This window comes from Ptiloglossa arizonensis, chromosome 2 (assembly GCF_051014685.1).
Source record: "Ptiloglossa arizonensis isolate GNS036 chromosome 2, iyPtiAriz1_principal, whole genome shotgun sequence".
NCBI lineage: Eukaryota > Metazoa > Arthropoda > Insecta > Hymenoptera > Colletidae > Ptiloglossa > Ptiloglossa arizonensis.
Window position 1 is genome coordinate 19,273,547 of NC_135049.1, and position 21,882 is coordinate 19,295,428.

General features: G+C 38.5%; 1 protein-coding gene across 2 annotated transcripts in view; it reads left to right on the forward strand.

Moving 5' to 3' along the window:
- The window catches only part of LOC143155117 (uncharacterized), a 65,885-nt gene that overhangs the window by 9,755 nt on the left and 34,248 nt on the right, over positions 1 to 21,882 (forward strand). Inside the window, exon 1 of one of the 2 annotated variants that reach the window (XM_076327482.1) lies at positions 19,868 to 19,964. The exons of the other annotated variant lie outside the window; for it this stretch is intronic. The gene's annotated coding sequence lies outside the window, so the exon portion shown is untranslated. Of the gene's footprint in view, positions 1 to 19,867; positions 19,965 to 21,882 lie in introns of those variants that run through there. 2 annotated transcript variants of the gene reach the window in all.

The following is a 21,882-nucleotide window of genomic DNA, read 5'->3' on the forward strand; positions in this document are numbered from 1 at the left end:
CTCGATTTTTTAACCCTTTCCACTCGAGAAGCGATCCTCGATCGTCACTTAATTCGGTGCACTTAGTCCAATTTGGAGAACCATCGTGGTTTGGAATTGAAATTAAAATTCAATTATTCCTTTCTTTTAAGATGTAAAGGTATGTGTATGAAACGTTGAAATGAAAATGTTTCGTTTTAAATTAATTACACGATTCGAAGCTTCTCGATTTTTTAACCCTTTCCACTCGAGAGGCGACCCTCGATCGTCACTTAATTCGGTGCACTTAGTCCAATTTGGAGAACCATCGTGGTTTGGAATTGAAATTAAAATTCAATTACTCCTTTCTCGTAAGATGTAAAGATACGTGTATGAAACGTTGAAAGGAGAATGTTTCGTTTTAAATTAATTACACGATTTGAAGGATTGTGGTGCTAGTTTCTGGTAGCAGAAAAGCTTCGAGTGTAAAGGGTTGATAGAGTTTCGATCGAGTCTCCATTTCGCGAGCATCTTAATTCTCGAAGGATGCTTAGTTGAGATCGAACTCGGGTCATTTACGACCCGTGACAAAATCACGCAAACAGATTCCAAAGTGTAATTTTTTCCCTTGAATTTTGCAAATAGGTTTATCGTAGAGAAAAAATACGTAGGTTTATTGTAAAAAAGATTTACAAATCATCACAGAATCAGTGCAGGGAAATACTTCGAGGTTCGAGTTACCCATAAACAGATTCCAAAGTGTAACTTTTTCCCTTGAATTTCACAAATAGGTTCATCGTAGAGAAAAAATACGTAGGTTTGTTGTAAAAAGAATTTACAAATTAATGCAGGGAAATATTTCGAGGTTCAAGTTACCCACAAACAGATTCCAAAGTGTAACTTTTTCCCTTGAATTTTGCAAATATTCGTAGAGAAAAAATACGTAGGTTTGTTGTAAAAAAAGATTGACAAATTATCACAAAATCGGTGCAGGGAAATACTTGAAATACTTTGAGGTTCGAGTTACATAGTTGTGCAGCGAAGACCTTTCCGATCGGCGGAAGTTTTAGTTGTAAAAGTCGGGTTTCGAGTGACCCATCGTTCGTTCTGCGTGTTTTAACACACGAACGGAGTCGACGGAGTAAAATGTAGCGATTTTCTTCAGGTCTCACGGTTTCGAGGCCCCCTTGTTGCGCAGGAGTCGTTAAACGGGGGGGTTTCGCAGCGGGGGACGTTTCTCGATCCTAAACTCTTCGCTTTTTGCAGAAGTCTCTATTCCGTGAGCATTCGAACGCGTGACTAGAGTCGATGAAACAAAATGAGAATTCTTTAAGTTAATTTTAGGGCGCCCCTCGTTGTATACGAGCCACCAAATTGGGGAGTTTCTGAATAGGGAAGTTTCTCCCTAAAATTGTTCAATTTTTTTTATAAAAGTCTCCGTTTCTTGAATAGAGTCGATTGAACAAAATATAGCAATCGTCCTTGACCATCTGTGAAGGGTCTGCAACGTACTCCCCTTGTTCGTTTCAAATTGCAAGTGCATCTCGTGCACAAGTGTACAATATCTTCGTTAACATCTCTCACCTGAAAAGATCAAAAGTATTTACTATCAATCGTATTTTATCACATAGAAGACGTTACAATTCGTGGTAAAGCTCGTACAATTTCTCGCCAACATGAAACTTTCGTTACCCCAACGACCATTTGTTAAAGTTCACGTATTTATTCGAAACATTGTCGCGAAGAATAATAAAACGTTTCCTCGTGCTACCTACTTTCCTCGTTACGCACAATACCGTAAATCTGACGTAAAAGACCAGAAAATTGAAATTTTCTCTTCGATGAACAATCGAACGATTTCTCCGTATACTTTTCGAATCACCAGCCTCGACGTAAGAAAAAGAAAAAGAAAAAAAAAAGAAAAAATGACTCACCGTACGAACAATAAAACGAACAATAACGTTACGAGCGTTCAAGATCAAAGAAACATGAGGTAGCAGGTACTCATTCTTGAACGGTTGATAAATAAGAGAAAAAGTCCGTGCGAAGTTGGATAAAAAATGATTTACAGCGTAGGGAGTAGTTACTCGTTCGAAACTTGTTTTCCCGCGCGCGTAGCCAAATTGACGCGGCGTCCACACATACGCGTTTAATATTTGTAACGTGGCACGCACACCCGCGTACCGTGCATTGCAAAACGGTTGTTAAATTGCACGGCAGATTGTTGAAACATTATTACATACTTAACAGGGTAGCATGTTAACAATAGGTTTTTTGCAAAAGTGCGCCGCGCGCGCTCCTCGCTTCCTGCTCGCCTGGTGGCATTAATTTATTGGCTCGTTTTAAAGCATAGCGCACGCTTACAGCACCGATGCAAAAATCCTTTTGCAATGAGCACACAATGGCGGCGAAAGTATCGAGTTCAGGGACACGCGCCACCGGTGAGCCGCTTCTCTCTCTCTCTCTCTCTCTCTCTCACTCTCTTTCTCTCATTTTATTTTTCTTTTCCACGGCTCGAAGATCGTCGAGCCTCCTTAAGCAGCTCGCATTCCGAACCCGCGAATTAAGCAACAAATGCACCAACAAACGATCGTGAATCGGTTCACGGGACCCGTACGTACCCCGTGAAGCGTCCGTTAGTCGATGGATTGATAAAAAATTGAAACAAATATCGAGACGTTTGTTTATAGTGAGGACGGATGATGATATTTTGTCGGAAAGTAAGATTATTATTACGAATGTATCTTGGGTTGTTCTTCTTTATTTTTTTTTTTTTTAACGGTCTGGATAGTTTTGTATAATTTATGTTGGATTTTATATTTTATAACGACGCATTTGGTTTGGATATCGAGCGCGAGGAAGATTAATTGGAAATTAATGAGATAGAACGATTGGTACTTTGTTCTCGAAGTTTGAGCGATTAAGTAGAGAGTTATTTTTGAAATTATTTACGGTGTTGTTTCTAAGGTAATGAAACTTGTGTAAAGTGTAAGGTAAACGATGGGAAATGAGAATGTTAAATAGTCGATTTCGGTAGATTGTCGTTTGCATCGATTAATGGGAAAATTAACGCGATTTGGGAAAATATTGTTTTGTTAGTTCGAATTGTATATTTGTGTAGATATACGTGCGCGAAATGTACATATATAAGTGTATTTGCGTTCTTCGTACGAATACACTTGTGTGTAACGAAGTATTTACACGGTTTAGAACATCGTAGTAACCCGCGAAATTAAACAGTACTTAACGCTAATTCACGAGACAACTGTTCAAACGTTTCTCAAAATTGTATCAATTAATTATCGAATAAAAGATAAATAAATCCTCCTATTTAAATCCTCGAGGTAAAATTCTAAGATAAACGAATCCCGTTAAAATATCATAAATTATTATTATTCACTCCGTGCGAATATCTCAACGTTGATCGAACAAACGTTTCTCAAAATTGTATTAATTATCGAACAAAAGATAAACAAATCCTCGAGGTAAAATTCTAAGATAAACGAATCCCGTTGAAATATTAAAAATTATTATTATTCACTTGGTGCGAATATCTCAACGTTGATCGAACAAACGTTTCTCAAAATTGTATTAATTATCGAACAAAAGATAAACAAATCCTCGAGGTAAAATTCTAAGATAAACAAATCCCGTTAAAATATAAAAAATTATTATTATTCACTTGGTGCGAATATCTCAACGTTGATCGAACTTTCGAAGACAATATCGGTTGCGTACTTTTAATCCGAAGTTTCCGAGAAGTTCGTACGCGAGATTAAACGTCTACTTTGGAACTTACATTTTACCTCTCCTTTGAATTTATTTTCATATTAACGCGTCCGGTTTCTCAGCGCTAGCAATACCCGAAAACGTTACGAACGCTACGTAGGTGCAATGCCCCGGAATCGCGGTACACGTTTCGTTCGCCGGTTCGCCAGGCGTTCGTCAATGAATTCTGTTTCCCGAATCGTTGACAAGCTCCTCGCTCCAATACGCAGGTAGCCGTGCACGTGGTGGTACGTGGTGTGGAACGGCGCGTAACTTTTAACTCGGCGGGCCGCAGTGACGAGCGCGGCACCCTCACGTGTCTCGTCACGCACGCGTGTCTCGCGACGCGGTCACGTGGTCCCGGCCGCCGCTGACACACGCGGCGTATCCACGCTTTTGTCTTATGCTCGCCTGGTAGACGAGCGATCAAGACGTTTGCGCAAATCGCGTGGCGCGACCACGGCCGCGCGCGTATTCTTACGTACGTGCAGCGCACTCGCGTACTACTCTCGCGCCTGTCTCCTCATCAGCCCGCCAATAACGACTTGCGCGCGCGCCGCAACGTGAGATAACCAGTACACGTGTACCAGAAAACCTCTACAACGAACGGAGTTGGACTCTTTCATCGAGACTTGATACAATTGTTACGTACAATTACTCCTTGCAATACACCGACGAAATTTCACTTTATAGCGACGTATCTTCGTCGATTTACGAGGTGATTCAACCGACTCTTTTTCTCACAGAATATTGTATTTAAAAATTACGTATTGTTGGTACGATACATTTTTGTATGTAATATTCTAAATTGATCGAAATTTCGGAGAATTCTCGTTATTTATATTTTTATTACAAAATAATATGTTTATTACAAAATCTATGTTTCATAGTATAATACATTTATTCGATACTGTGTGTACAGTATATAGAGTTCACTCTTTTCAGTGAACAACACTCTCCAGTGTTGTTAATCGTACGCCAGGTACGATTTTGTATAGGTATAAATAATTTTTCAAACAATTGTTGACCTCGTATATCTATATTACCGAAGAAGGCTCGAAACAGTTGGTTGAAATTGTTATAATAATAAAGTTACTTTATATTTCATTCGTTGCGTTTAATTTTTATTCAAATCAGAATTTTTCACATCTTTGGTTTTTTATCGGATACATAACATATTTCCTTCTGTCGGCGTGTAATTCTGCTGAAACTTAAATCGAGTATATCTTAGAACGAAGAAGTTTGCCGACTCATGCTCATTAGGACTTTTTTCTTGGATTCTGAATGTGGAGATCGTCTATTATTATTTACATATTTAGTTAATTTAGTTTTACGAGGTGTAGAGAACACGATACTATTTATGTATTTAGTTTAAAAAATAACGAACGAATACAGGCATTCAATGGTAACGATTAATTACTTAATTTCTATAATTAGATGCAATATTAGTGTGCTTGTCTGGTTTATCATAAAATAATGTAAGCTTAAAAACAAAGCTTGCACTAGTACACGGTACACTCGTACAACGCTGTTGGCTCGTCGACATTAATCAAACATTGATTTGTCCGCGTATAAGTTCAATCGTAGTTAAATTTCCTGTCCATCGAACCATGATATTTATAGACGACATTTATGGATAATTTCGATGACTTGGCCGGTTGTGCCTTAAATTTCCAATGAACCGAGAAACGTTCAACGATTCCACGATCGAACGATCTGCCCATTAAAAATGAAAGTTCGAGTTTTAAATTTCCCGTGTTCGTGTACGTGACTCGTTTCGTAATTTAAGTCGCAATCTTCGGGATTAGATGAATAATTGAAAAGAGCAGTCTGTAATCATCAACAGTAAGAAATTTCTATAAAATATCACGAATAAATATCAATATTTACGAGTTCGCTGATAATTAAATGTTTATCGATTGTGAAAGCGATTCGAAAATCGGTTCTAATTTTGTCGAGATTAATTTTTCCATCCACGTCGACCGAGCATTTTTTGTTTACTTCATTCAGTCAATATTATAAATCTTGTAAATCTCGAAGCTTATTTGTTGCTTTTTCTTTTTTTTTTTCAATCGTTCTCGTCCGTATTGGGCATTGAAGTCTCTGATGGAAAACATTCGAATCTTTTTGTAACCCAATGGATACACAGTTGCCAACGATTCGAAATTTATGATTCTATCCCCAATATTAAGCATTCAGAGCAAGTCGTGCGAACTCAATAGGCCGAGCAATCCGTTAACTCGAGATTCTTACATATTTGAATATCTTAAGGTATCACAGACACCATGATAGGAAAGAAAATGGTCAACAGGGAACAGTCTGCAGCACCGAAATGGAGGCTCATGGTCCGTTGGGTTATTGTTACACTTATTGAAATTCTGATTTAACTGGGAAAGCAGAGAACTATACCGTAATAGTTTACGATGCGGGCAGCGACTGAAACGTGTTAAATTTAACAGCTTTACGCAAGAAAATGTACCGTGAAATATATTCTGTCCTAGTTTATTCATTTATCATCTCTTCGAAGTAGGTTTCTTTTGTTGAGAAGGAACAATGAGAATTTTTAGTTACAACAGGGAGCGCATTGGGTACACTTAGCTATTCGAATAATTATTTATTCGTATACTTTTTTTTGGGTATTCGAATACCAAGCTTCGTATATTTTAATAGTTGAATATCCAAGTGTGTGAATATCGTTATTTGAATTTCTGAATACGCGAATATCATTATTCGAATATCTGAATATTCTTATTTGAATATTTTAGTATTCAAATATCTCAGTCTGTGAATATCATTATTCAAATTTTTGAGTACACGAATATCGTTATTCAAATGTTTGAGTATGTGAATGTTCTTATTTGAATATTTGAATATCTAAATAGTTACTATTCAAATATTTTGGTACTTGAATATTTATTATTCGAATACTTTTGTATCTGATTACTTACGATTCGAATATTTCAGTATTTGAATATGTTTATTCGAGAAATACAAAAGAGATCTAGAGATTTGGTTTATAACCCACTTCAAATTATTCAGGTATCGAATAGTCTGTTACATATTCGAATCACTCAAAAATTTGAATACTATAATACAAAAAATTTGGACAAATAGTTACAGCTGTAATTGATCGTCGATACAAGAGCAATAAACGTTTAATCGTCTAATCTATGGGTCGGAGTTTTCTTCGGTAAAGACCATAACCATTTCATCGAATCGCAGAGGCGTCATAATGTTCGTTTGTGAAGTGAGACCGCCCTTGAACTCAATACTTATTTCAATATGTTAGTGACTCACCGATCGATCATGTGCGCTTTGTAAACGTACTATAGTACCTAGGAGCTCGCGTTACCGTGTTGCATGTATTTTATGTCATTCCATAAAGTCAAAGCAATGATTTTGAACACACCGAAGTATGTCCATTGAAAGTGATCTGAGTCACGTTCGATTCTAAAATCAACGCTACGACAATCATTCTAACGTGTAATTTTGTAATACGGTAAGTCCTTGATATACAAACCTAATTGTAAACATTAATTCAAGTTGTACAGTTCTGTATGCACTTCCTCACAAATGCAGAAATAGAAGACAGGAAAATTTAATTTCCATATATAAATACAAGAAGTGATTTCCACTTCGAAGTGAACAAATAAGATACAAATACATGGAGTAATTTTGAAGTAAAAAAAAAAAAAGTATAAATACACGGAGTAATTCCTACTTTGAAGTAAACAAACAAAATCAGAAGCACAAAATATTGCACTCTACATCTTTTTTTCTTTCTATTTTGTTACACGAAATTCTTTACTCGAACAACAATTTTACCCATCATTCTCGTCTGTGAGTAAATTTTTTATTCGAAAGAGGACTCGAGAGATATAAATATTTATAAAACATGTACCAAGAATATAAGAATATATTTCTTTCGCGCAGTAACAACGTCCACGCGGCTGGAAAAAAATGTTGCCAACTGAACATCATCGTCTAACTGGAAAAGTATGATAATTTTATTACCGCGATTAACGCTTCGATAATTTATTCCCCGCGACGCGTGCAACTTTCGTCGCGAAGATTTTTCTCTCAAAAGTCATCGACATCGTCCAACGTCGTCCCGTATGTTGCATTACTCTCTCCGACAATTAGAAGAAACGCATTAAGTTATGCGGTGAGTAATTCGTATAATTTTTCTGCGGTTGTAACATCTCTTAATCGGTTCTTTTAAAGGAAACCTGTACACTTGTTATTACCAACGTTCTTGACATAATTGCGCCGCCAGGAGAATGTAACTATACGAGAGAACTAATGCCCTCGCTTTCTAACACGAATATGTTTTACTTTTCTTTTCATCGGCACGTGAACGCGTTCGCTGGCTCAGCTAATTCTTAAACGTGATTACCATTTAAGTAGACGCGTGTGTGTACGGATCCTCCTTTCCGTAAAATTAATGAGCTCAGAGGGTGTGAAAATAATCGTTCCTTCGACTTGTCTTGAAACGCGATACAACGCGTTGTTACACGCCCGGACGTTGCCTTTAACGAGGCGCGTTCAAATTGTTATTTATAATGAACGAGATTACAGCGGTACGGAAGGATACTTAACATGCTTCGCGCAGCATCCGTGAAAAATATTATTTGTTCGTCCTGTGACGCGGTACCGCTCTTGCTCGATATCACGAACATGATTTCTGATATTACCGTGAAATTATCAGCTTCGAAAAACAGCAATTTGTTGAACATATTTCCTTTCACCTTGCTTTCTCTGTAATTTCCACGCTGTGTTTTCGTCTACCTGAAGTTTTTCTTTTTTGCCCAATTACGGCGAATAGAGTCGTTGAATGATAAATAAGATAAAAACGTCGAGAGGAACACACACAGTCTATCGATCGCTATCGATGGTCAAGATCATCTCAGAGATTGGAATATTGAATTAGATTTTGCGTCGGCTGTGACATTAGAAGATATGGTTACAGTTATGTAGATATAGTTGAAAGTTCAGGAAGCATTGATTTTGCGAAAGAAATATTTTCTGCATCGTATTCCGCGAATTGCGTCCTTGACTCCGTATTTTCGAAATTAAGATATTCGGTTGCTCGTTTCGAGCGGAGCACACTGTACATTTAATCTAAATTCTGTATACGCAAAACTGATAATCGTTTACCACGATTAATACCGCGATAGCTTGAAAAAGTATATTTATCTCTCGTGATTTGAAAGAAAAAGTTTCTGCATCGTCGTTTGTCTTGTCGTATTTTCATATCGATTCTTCAAAGTTTTTATACTCCACTCTCAACAAATATTAATTCATCGAGTATCAGAAAATTCTTTTCGCCGTGCATTCGCATATTTCAGACTAAAATTACTCCTTTTTTACTTCGATCGTTTCCGGAGTCGTACATTCTCATGTTTCAGATTAAAATTACTCATTTTTACTTCGATCGTTCCCGGATTTATACATTCTCATATTTCAGATTAAAATTACTCCTTTTTGCTTCGATCGTTTCTAAACTCACACATTCTCACATTTCATATCAAAACATTATTCCTTTTTACTTCCATCGTTTCCAAAGTCGTACATTCTCATACTTCGGGTTAAAATTACTCCTAATTTCAATAATTTCTAAAATCGTACATCCTCCCATTTCAAATCAAAATTACCCCTCCCTACTTCGATAATTCCAGACTCGTGCATTCTCACGTTTCAGGTTAAAATCGCTCCTTCCAGTTTCGCTAGTTTCCGGAATCGAATTCGAAATATTCACCCACCGATGTATACCTACTTGTAAACACCGCGTATTGCGTTCTCGAGTACGGCGAACAACCGACACAATTTGTTGGAAAAAGAAAGACAGACGAGCGAAAAAGTTTGCCAGTGTCGCGCGATTATCCGAGTTTCCCCTACCTAATTTCCTTCGGTGAAGTCGTAGTAGCGGAGTCGAGTGCGACAAATCACGTCCGAGCGTAAAATTGGCACGCCGGCAATTCGTCGAAAAGTGGACCGCGGCTTCGGTCGTGACGATTGAAAAAACGTTGTCGGTTGTACGGTGACTCGGCGTCGCTTCTGTCGCCTCGCTTCGTCTCGCGTCGCCTCGCCTCGCCTCGCCTCGCCTCGCCTCGTGCCCGTCCGAGCGACGCGTGCGGCACGACTCGAAGAGACCAGGAAGGGTGCATCCAAAGGACGTCGTCAGCTGCACGTCGATGTCTGGCGCAGACGTAATGCCACGCGTGTATCCGGAGAACAGAATGCACGCGGCACGTGCGCAAAGTATCGCGACTTTCGCGGCATGCGCCATGGGCCACGGTTCCGCGGCAGAAGAAACACGCGTGCATACGGTCACTCGACGATCGTGCTCGAAACGAGCACTGCGTTAAGCTCGATTCCCATTGGCGTTCGCGTAACGCAACGCCCACGCACCGCGGTCCAACGTATCGCCTCGAAAGACGAGTTTGCGTGTTTTCTTTCTTTTTTCTCACTTGTTCTTCTTTTCTTGTTTTTCTCTCTCTCTCTCTTTCCTTCTTTGTCTCTTCACTGGACAGTTTTACGTCGAATCGACCGACACGATTCTATTAGCGAGGTTGGTCGGTTGTTTGTTATATTTTATCTATCGAGTCGTAAGGTAGATTCGTTTGGAGCAGATATCGTGTCTCTGTCCTGAGAATCGATTGTTTATCTCGCTGTTGCGGAATCCAACTGTGATAATAACGAAGTCGCGAGGATTTAGTACCGAACCTGCTGCCTCGTGCAGCTGTGCTGCTGCAGGTTGTTCACAGAGTACAAGGGCTTTACTCCGATCGATCGATAGAAAGTTAAATTTAGGTTTCAATGTTCAAATTTTGGAATTCGAGTGGTTTTTCGAGACTTGAACGTTGTTGAAAATTGTTTACGATTAAATGTGTCGTACGAACGACTAACAAATTCATCTGTACTGACGTTTAGTTGTAAAAACCTATCGAATGTTCTTTGGGAACAAGTAAAGTGTTTTTATACGAGTTATGGTTTGTTCTTTTCTAGTTATGGAGGTTGTTTCGCATTACTATATCCCAGATCAACAATGTTACTCTTGTCGTTCAGGTTGTTCCCTTTAAAGCGTTGCAAACCTTTTTTTTTGTTAGAAAGTATTGAAAGTATTGGAACATTAGAATATGAAGAAACTCTTTCCAAGGTGTTCACAGCTCCAAGAGAACCGAAGAGCATTTAAATTTTTCAAGATTAAAACAATCTTCGCATCGGTACAAATAATATTTAATTCACAAAATACAAATAATTATTCGAGACACTTTCAGTAATTTTTCACAATTAGAGAGCCACAACGAAAAATATGCACGGTGAAACTATCGCTCGTAATTGAAAAATATATTTCAATTAACCGTCCATTAAACGTCACGACGAAATAATTTACGAAGCTTGAAATTTACGTTGTATCCAATTTGAATCGTTGGTCGGGCAACTGTTGCATTCGATCAGGATTGAACGTTGCATGGAAATTAAAATTGAACGACCTATTACGTAAGTAACACGATATTAGCTAAATCTCGATTCTCGGTAATGGGGAAGCGGGTACGCGATTGTAAAATGTATTAAATTTATGATAGTTTCGGTAAAAGTTCCGTGGTAACGAGCCTCTCTGATACGGTTTCTTTTGTACGCAGCTTGAAACACGATCGTTTCTCCAGTAATTACTTCTCCGCGGAGAGAAAAATATTTCAATGTATTTCCTCTCCCTTCCAGCTCCGTTCTAGAAGTAAATGTAATGGAACGATTCCATCGGGCTAATTATATCTAAAAGTCGACCGACGCGGAGTGAAGTAATTTTACATTCTTTGTGAAAGTGAGCCTCCGCGTAGCTGGTAATAATGTTGTTTCTCTTTGTCTACCTGTCCCCTTGCAAGCCGGGCAATTATTAATAATTACAGGTATAATAGAACTTTTTCACCGCGGCGTTTCACGGAATTACGGATCGATGGTCGGTAACGATCGAAACTTTTAACATTTCTTTCGACGATCGAACGACGAGTAAAAATGATAATTGCGCCACGCGTGAGTGTCATACTCGATATATTTAACAATATACGCTCTGTCGCAAGTGTACGGAGCTATTGTAACAAATCGAACGGAAGAAACGTTTCGTGTTTTCGAACGATTAGAATGGATTTTTACGATCGATGATCGAGAGAAAAATAACGGTGTCGTTTAAAACGAACGATCCTTTTTCTCAGGGCCTGTTGTTCGAGCTATTCAAACTTTTACGAGTTCTGCGGATCGTGTTTTCAAATTGAAATTTGGGCCATCGGAGAGCCAGTCTGGTCAACATGAACTCTAAGAGATTGTTTTATGGCTGTTACGAGTTGTTTTCGCTTTGTAAACTGGGGCAAAGTTTCGTTGGAAAATCTATCTTTGCTTTTAGAAGACAAACCCACTCGGAGGTTTTATTACTCCTCTCGGTGGATCTTCCTCGTAGACTTTGGCCTCGATTTTAACGTGTTTTTCACAGAAATGAAGTCACGATTTCATGGGACATTTAGTAGCAGAAACGTCTATCCGGTGAATCTGATTTAAATCCACTTATGAACTGTTATAAACTGTCCGGTATTAATTTTGTCGACACGGTATCCTAATACTATTTTAACGTAGAATCGCACAAAGAATCAAATTACGGAAAGAAAAATTATAGGATTACGTTTAAGACACAAGTGCAATTGCACGTTGCAACTGCACCGATGCACCTCTGCAAAACAGAGGTTTGCGTTCGATGATAACAGAGTTCGACAAACAGTGCAAAATTTTCCTTTAAGATTTCTTTCCATCTGCAATAACTTCGAGGAGCCCTCTTTTTTTTCGAAATGTTTTATAAAAGGCAAATGTTACATTATTATACAAATATACATTACTTTCCTATTAGTTCTCTTATTATATCATTAAACCACAGAAACAGTACTAGATATGAAAAACATTCTTATCGAACTATTTCTTCAAAAATTCCACTCTTTCGTTCAATCTGAACAAACGAACCTACAAAATTAACATTAAGTTCGCTAATATTAAGCTTCAAATAGAATCAGAAAAAAATTAGAATATTGTTCACACCAACATTTTCCTTCTACGTTTCTGAATAGTTGAATTAAAAAATCAAGAAATAAGAAGTTCTGAAGTTTCATTAATTTCACCATAACTTCTAAAAACACTCCCATCAAAACCTACGTCTAAACTAGAATATTGCTCACACCATTTTCTTTCTACGTATGTGAATAGTTGAATTAAAAAATCAACCAATAAGGAGTTTCAAAGTTTCGTTAATTTCGTGGTAGCTTCTAAAAATACTTCTAACAGAATCTACGTCAAAACTAGAATATTGTTCACACCAACATTTTCCTTCTACGTTTCCGAATAGTTGAATTAAAAAATCAACCAGTAAGGAGTTTCAAAGTTTCGTTAATTTCGCGATAGCTTCTAAAAATACCCCTAACAGTATCTACGTCAGGACTACGTGACTGTAAGATAAACTCTTCCAAAGAACCCAAAGGACGTTCGAATTAGAACGCCTTGAACCACGACGCCAACCTTGGGCAAACATTTTGCCACTTACGGCACAGAGATAATGTTCGCGCAAAGGCGAAGCGTGTGGGACAAATTGCTTAATTAATATCTCCGTTGCTACTCCAAGGCAAGATGATACGCGCGGGCTATCCGTAACAGGGCATTACCGCGGTAAGCACATTCCATTATGCACTTTTCCACGCTCATATCGCGGTCTTTGTATCACTCTGTTGTAGCGCAATAAATCCTACGAAGCGGAGGCGCCGCCTTTCAAACAAGAAACCTCACGATAATGAGCCTTAATAGGATTCAACGTACAGGGTGAATCGTTTTGTGTCGTACCAAGACGAAATTCCACGAGTAAAGGATTGATAACAAGCTCGTGAAAACTATAGTCCGTTTGATGCATAAACCTGAAAGTACACCGGAGCCTTCGTAATCCCGACCTAATTGGTTCTGAACAGGGAATTTTCGTATAATGATAACGTTAACTTTCTTCGAACGTCTATCGTTAATGTATTTTTGGCGATGTAACAGAAACGAAGAGATAACACGAGAGAACGATTTACTTAAGAATTTGCGGCTCGAATTATCCGATATGATCCAACGACGCGTAATTCCACGGGTTTTATGTCTCGAGCCGTTTGAATGCACTTTTCTAACGACGCGAGTGCATCGAGGATTTTTAACAAGGGTATTTTTAACTCTATGGGTTAAAAATGATCGAGATGACTATTAACGCGTTAATTGATTTCGAAGCTGGAACAGTTGGTAGAAATTTGGAGGAATAATTGAATTTATTCGCAAGGAAATGGGACGTTAATGGTGGAAGATGAAAGAATGTCTAACAAAGGAGGATAGGAGTATTGGATCTGTTCATGACCGAAGAATATAGATAGACGACTTGGAAAAGATGTCCGTTATAAGTTAGAAAAGATACCCGTTACATTAGACTCTAGATTATTGCACGAGAGCCTCGTTTATTGCAATATGTTGACAAGTGAAAAGGATGGTCACTTAGCAATGAGTGAAGTTAAAGGATAGAAGTAACTGTGTAATAGTGAGCATAGATAATGGAGATATACCGTGTAAATGGGGTTCCATCTCGTTGGATCGTTTACCTTGATTGTTTCACGAACCTCGATTATTCCAGTTCCGTTTTCTTGCAATAGTCGAGATTCAACTGCACTTCAGTTCGAACTTTACCGAATGCATTTTTCCTCTTTTGAATACGAGCTATTAAATGTTACAGCTCGTATTCTCTAGCAGTAAAACGTTGGTCTTCGTTACTCTTCTCTTGAACGGTATCCCTTGAAGATTTTCTATAAAGTTGTCACTATATGCAGAATGATCCGCTAAAAATTGATCACTTTGATAATACCTTTGCTATTCGATATACAAGTTCAAGAACGATGCACTCCGAAACAAGTGTACCTTTGAAGGTATATTTTAAACGTTCCAACCTCGTTTGGTTCGGGCTCCCTTCGTTAACAATTAGAAGTACAGCAGTATTTACAAACGTTATTAGAAGTACAACACTATTTGCAGACGTACATCCGTGTCCTCACTTATCATCGAATAATATGCACACGTCGCTCAATGACATCGCACAATAATTACCAGGTAAGCAAACGACGTCCACGTAAACGTATGGTACGACTATGCTACGTCCTAGTCCAAATAGGCGGTCATTTTCCTTTATTTGCGCCACGATTCTATCTGTTTGGAGCTCGAATTAAGGAACTTCGACGTGGCTGTGCAAGACGCCAAGTTACATTGCACAAGAATTCGCGAGATTTTTCCAACGAGATTCTTCACTATTTTACGGCCCAGGTTCGTTGAACTTTACACGGTAAAGTTACTCGTAAGTAACTTCCGAGTGTAAACCATGCCCTGTTAGAGAAGTATTGCGACAGTATCAAAGTATACGTTTTAGTTTTTCATTCGGAGCGCCCATTCATTCGATCATCGATAAAAAGTTGTGTAATTTTTATATACTGCACTTGACAATCGTACGACTTTTTATTTTTCAGTCTGTTCACTTTTTTAGATTGAAAGTATTCTCGTATTAATTTTGAATCTTTCCCCGCATCGTCTGAACTCTGCATTACCTGTTCTCTACATCACCTGAACTTCGATCACCTGAATACTATAGTTTCTGAACTCTGAGTCATCTGAACCCTACATCATCTCAGCCTTATATTACCCGAACCTTACATAATCTGAATCCTACATCATTCAAATCCTACATTACCTCAACTCTACATCATCCGAGCCATACATCACCCGAACTTCTCATTATCTCAATGTTATATCTTCTGAAACCTACATCATCTGAATCGTATAGCAGCCAAACCCTACTTCGTCGAAATTCTACAACATTCGAGCTCTAAATCAACCGAACCTTGTATCGTGCGAACGTTACATCGAATCCTACAACATTTAAACTCTAAACCATCTAAATCCTAAAAAATCTAAACTCTACAACATTCAAGTTCCAATTCCCAAAAATCTTGTCTTATTCTATTGATAAGACAATCAATATCCCTCAGACAATCAGAATCCCTCTGATTCCTGCTCTCAAACACTTGAAACCCTAACCAACTTCTACCAAAGACTCAAACTTTAAATTATTATACCAGTTCCCAAAGATTCAAACTCTAAATTCTTATACCAGTTCCCAAAGATTCAAACTCTAAATTCTTATACCAGTTCCCAAAGACTCAAACTCTAAATTCTTACACCAGTTCCCAAAGACACAAACTCTAAATTCTTACACCAGTTCCCAAAGACTCAAACTCTAAATTCTTATACCAGTTCCCAAAGACTCGAACTCTAAATTCTTATACCAATTCCTTCGTATATAATTACTACAATGAACTACCTCTGTATCTTTATCACTTCGTTTCCGTATCAACAATTAATCGCTGCACTCCCGCCACAATACCTTGCACATCGATCTCGTATTAAATCGTACAACGAAATCGTCCCACAACAATCTTTCCTCTGGTATACTACGAAACAGAATTCGTCCTCTTTCAAACATTTCACGGTGTATCGACCCTCCGTGAGATCCCCATTAGCACGGATATTATTCAAAATCTCTCCGCAGCAGAATCTCCGCGTGGTTTCTCGCATCTTCGTTCATCGTAGCTCGTCATTTTTACGCGACGTCGGTGCAACAATTGTAGCCGTGGTATCGCACACGTTCGATCTAATGGACAGCCACGGGCCATCCGAGAAGACGACTCGAGAACTCGAGTTCTCTTCTCGTTCCGTCAATTTCGTTCTTACCTTCCATGGACCGTGATGTTTGTCCATTGTCTTGTCGGTTCGCAACAATGGAGACAAGGTTTGCAGCATCGGGGGAGGGGACGAAAAAAGTGCCTACCTACCTGTTATCGTAACTCTTGAATTTAATGGTCGCAACTTTGATTTACGCGCGTTCCTATCTCCGGAACGGTGCCCCAACTCGCGACAGAATATCTGTCCTTCGTATGATACCGCTTGCTATCGTTGCTTTATGTTCGCGATAACCTTTCGGTGTACACCGCTACCATTTGGCGTTTTTCGTTTCGTCGTTGTTGCATATTTACACGTCCCTCGATCGTCGACGGTGGCAGTGAATTTTTTAACATCGACCTGGTTCTTCTCCGTTGAATATTTTAACGCGTTATCTAACGTCGACCGATTAATTCGGTAAATATCGAGGCACGGTGAAATTTGAACACCGGTAAGGTGATTTACGAGCGGATTACACGTATCGATCGATTCACCGTGGCACCAAACGACGGAGATTCGAAAACCAATAGAAACTCGAGAAAGATGTAACGCAGAGGAATTTTATTAAATTTGAGCGTGAACGGAGCAATGGAAAATAACGAAATTAATGCGATAGTAATGTGAGAAATGTGAATGAAATTTTGGGAGAAAATTACACGATGTGGAAGAAAAATTACAATTCCGTGGTATACGAATTTTTTGATAACGATAATAATATTGAATTTTTTTATGTATCTTTGAGTAACATTGGCTGGAGTATTTAAGTGTGATTGTTTCTACGGATTATTAAAATTTGCATATTTTTAATTTTTGAACACTCTTTTGTTATTTTCAAGAAGTGAACACTACTCTCCGATCGGGAAACGTAATTGTATTACGTGCATGAATTTGAGTATACTGTTTAATTAACGTTACATAGTCATTGTGTGTACGTAAGCTTCAATGAACTTAATTTCTATCTACACCGTGTAATCTACGTACGACCGTGTAATTACAGAGATTAGTGAAATTTTGTCTCACGGTGTGTAACAGATATTTAAAAATAATTTTCAAAACTATTTCAATTTTGAAAACTATGAGTACGAAAACACAAGTTATTTAACAATTATCGACGTACATTGGCTCCATACGAACGAAACGTCATTTAATCGTTATTATCACAGATTGAAAATTTTCTGTTTATTTACCGATAAAATGATCCCTCTTCTCAACCGCATCTTTCATTATTTCCATTCATAAATTTAAAAATAATCCCTCTTCTTAACCGCCTTCTTTCATTATTTCCTTTCATAAATTTAAAAATAATCCCTCTCCTTAACCGCATCTTTCGTCGTCTCCATTCATAAATTTAAAAAAAAATTCCTCTCGCTCGTATCTTTCATTATTCTCATTCACAAATTGACAAACAATTCCTCTTCTTAATTATCTTTCCATATTCTTCTTAAGTATCTTTCATTACTCTCATTCACAAATTTACAAACAATTCCTCTTCCTAATCATCTTTCCATATTCTTCTTAAGTATCTTTCATTACTCCCAGCCACGAGTTAAGCTACTTCGAAAGCAGGGTAGCTCGAACGAGCTTCAAACATAGTGTTGAGAAAAAGGCTCGTAGAAATCGCTACGGTGACACATAACACACAATGTCGTCTCGAGCGGTACGATTTTCAGCGATACTCCCCTACACGCGTCGCTCGGCGCGAAAACTGCAGCTGCATACAAAATCCGCTAAAAATAGCGTAGAAAGTAAAAGTACGCGTCTCGCGACGGATCGTCGTCTGAGAACGATACCGGTCGACTTACCGGGCAGACTGTTAAGGTTTCTCCGAAAGGCGCGCGATACCATCGATAAGAAGCGATGGAATGTTTCTCCTCGTACCGAGGCTAGATGCGAGCATACGTGTCGAATCTGTAATTGAGTTGGCGATGTGGCTCGAGGGCCTACCCTGTACACCCTTTTTACTCTCTCCGCGTCCCCATCGGTCCGCGCTTACGCACTTCTTGCGTCGAGCGTAGTCGTATATCAAGTTTTCATCTCCGTTCGCGTTATTGGAATTCTATTACCATACGAGCTTCCTGTTTTCTTGCCCGGTAAAGCACTCCGTACGCGCGTAATCCAATGAAACTCCGTACGGTCTTTTTGCGGTCGTTTACGATGCTCAAACGAAGTATCACATTTTTACGATACCAGCAGGCTTTGATCTTCGAAATGAATTTTCCGTACGGGGAGGCGAGCACACGGTTAAATAGGTTCGTTACGCGGCTGGATTAAAATCGTCGAACGACGATGTGGTTCGGGAAACGCGGATACACGCTCGTAATCAACGATTCAACCGATGCGTGATCGACCATACTCGGCTAATTCGATAACAAGCCGTGTTATCGGATTAATCGAAGTGTTCGGAGACCGTGGGTATTCTAGGTAAACGGAAAGTTGAAGCGGAGAGTACAGAGGTTATTTATTGGGCAGATTTTTGAGAATTTTCGTCAAATCTGTGGGAGAGTATTACGGGCGGTTTGGCGAGGTCGTGCCGAGAAGAATGAGTACAAACACGGCTATATTCGGAGAATGTAATTTTTTATTTACTTAATTGGACGCGTTATTAAAGTTGCTCCGAATGGGGCCGTGTTTGGACTCGTTTTCATCGGGAGAGACTCGCCGATCTAGCGGTAATACTCCCATGAAGATACAATGCAAAATGTACAAATTAAAACTTTGAAAAAGGATTGCAAATTGCCTGGACATAGTTTCATCGATCCGGGGTAAGAATTCTTTCTTAAAAGCGACAAGAATTTCCAAGTTGTACCTTAATTCCCAAACAACGTTCCCCGGAATATTTTAACTATATTTTCAAAAAGAAAGAATTTTATTTTCATTCGTATAAAAATTTCTTCCTTTATTCGCAACCCGAAACATCGATCTGTTTAAAAACGTTAACTGTCCCTGATTTCTAACCTGCAAGGAACATTTATCTCGTTTCCGGACCCTTTGTATGCACCCTTTTTCCGCGCAAACGGCGAGCACCTCGTACAACGCGAATATAATCGCGCGTCAATGAATATCCGGATAATTCCATCGGTCGTTTCAAGGAGCTCTCGCAGTCTTGTCCTCTCTTTTGCGTCTTATTCGTTCCACGGCACCGACGTGCAACAGCTTTCCACCAACGTGTACGTGTTATTACGATTACATCGTACGACACGCTTCCTGGTTCCTTCTGACATAAAGGTAAAGCTTACGTAAGTGCGCCGGTTATGCCTATCTTAAATTCCTAGGTCGTTGTTAGCGCTCCCGCGCGGAGTCGGTGAGCGTGTTCCCAGTCGTCGTTGATGCAGCGCCGAGCCGGGGCAGCTCTCGCGGCCTGGCTGCCGAACATCGCAACACAGGATTTCGGGGAATAACTGCTCGAGAAATCTCGACTCGATCGGGTAAGATTTACAGCGAAACCGTGTTCCGATTCGTCCAAGATTTCTAACTCGATCCTTTCTACGCCGGGGAAATCGGACCGGTAGAAAAGCATCCGTGGCTATTTCTCTTTTTTTGCATTTACACCGGCAAGTTTCAGAGGTCTTTGCATATTTTCCTACGACCTTAATTCCTCGTGTGTGTTTCGCGGTCCGTCGTATCCTCGCATTGTAATGTTTTTTTTTATAATTATTATTACAGTGGAATTGTTGCGACTCGATAGCCTTTGAACGATCACAATTTTTAGAGTTTCTGTGATTCGAGAGTCTCTATAAGATCACAATTTTGAGAGTTTTTGTGACTCGAGAGTCCCTATAAGATCACAATTTTGAGAAATACTGTCACAATCGAATCTCTGTAACTCGAGAGTCCCTATAAGATCACAATTTTAAGAGTTATTATTACAGTTGAATATCTATAATTCGATAGCCCCTATAAGATCACAATTTTGAAAAATACTGTCACAATCGAATCTCTGTAACTCGAGAGTTTCTATAAGATCACAATTTTGAAAGTTATTGTTACAGTTGAATCTCTGTAATTCGATAGCCTCTATAAGATCACAATTTTGAGAGTTACTGAAAATCACAATTTTTGAGTTACAGTCGAATCTCTGTAACTTGAGAGCCTCTAAAAGATCACAATTTTGAGAGTTATTATCACAGTCGAATATCTATAATTCGATAGCCTCTATAAGATCACAATTTTGAGAAATACTGTCACAATCGAATCTCTGTAACTCGAGATTTTCTATAAGATCACAATTTTGAAAGTTACTGTTACAGTCGAATCTCTGTAACTCGAAAGCCTCTAAAAGATCACAATTTTGAGTGTTACTTAAGATCACAATTTTTGAGTTACAGTCGAATCTCTGTAACTTGAGAGCTTCTAAAAGATCACAATTTTGAGAGTTATTATCACAGTCGAATATCTATAATTCTATAGCCTCTATAAGATCACAATTTTGAGAAATACTGTCACAATCGAATCTCTGTAACTCGAGATTTTCTATAAGATCACAATTTTGAAAGTTACTGTTACAGTCGAATCTCTGTAACTCGAAAGCCTCTAAAAGATCACAATTTTGAGTGTTACTTAAGATCTATATTTTTGAGTTACAGTCGAATCTCTGTAACTCGAGACTCTATAAAATCACAATTTTAAAAATTACTGTTACAATTGAATCTTTGTAACTCGGAGGAAAATTATTAAACTTCGTGCAAGGCCTCTGTATATCGAATTTTCATTGATTAAACTTCTTTTACAGCCCTTAAACCTTGATAAATTGAAACCTCTGTAACTCGAAGATTATAGCTCTTCCCTCGAGATTCGAGTTGTCGAGGTTCGACTCTATAATAGATGCGACTGGGATGCTCCGATATTCCCTTAGTCATCTCATCGTGTTATAAAGTTAGAAACCTGAGTTCCATACATTCTAGACATTTTTTCCCCCAAGACTTTGCATGTATATTCGAGACGAAGAAAGTTAAAACGTTCTTTCGTTCGACTGGTACGCTCAAAGATTTTTTGAGTAAAAAATGTACCGAATGTATGGAAATTTTTTTAACTTTTTAATACTTTCTAACTTGTATTTATTACAATAGCTTCAATTATAGAAGAACATTACCAGGCATCTGGTAATTTCAGATTGACAAATCAGTTTCCTTTTTTCTTTCAACTTTCTGAAAAATTCAAATCTTTGAGAAAATTGTTGTAAACTTTAAAACAAAATTTCACACAGTAGTTGCGAAGCATTTATTTTCAATTACAATTACTTTTTGCATTGAATTTTAAAATATTCTGAAGAGCTGCACTCGATTGAAATTAAAGAAACTCTCTGCATGCTTTGACACTACATTCGATAATATCTACGATTATGGC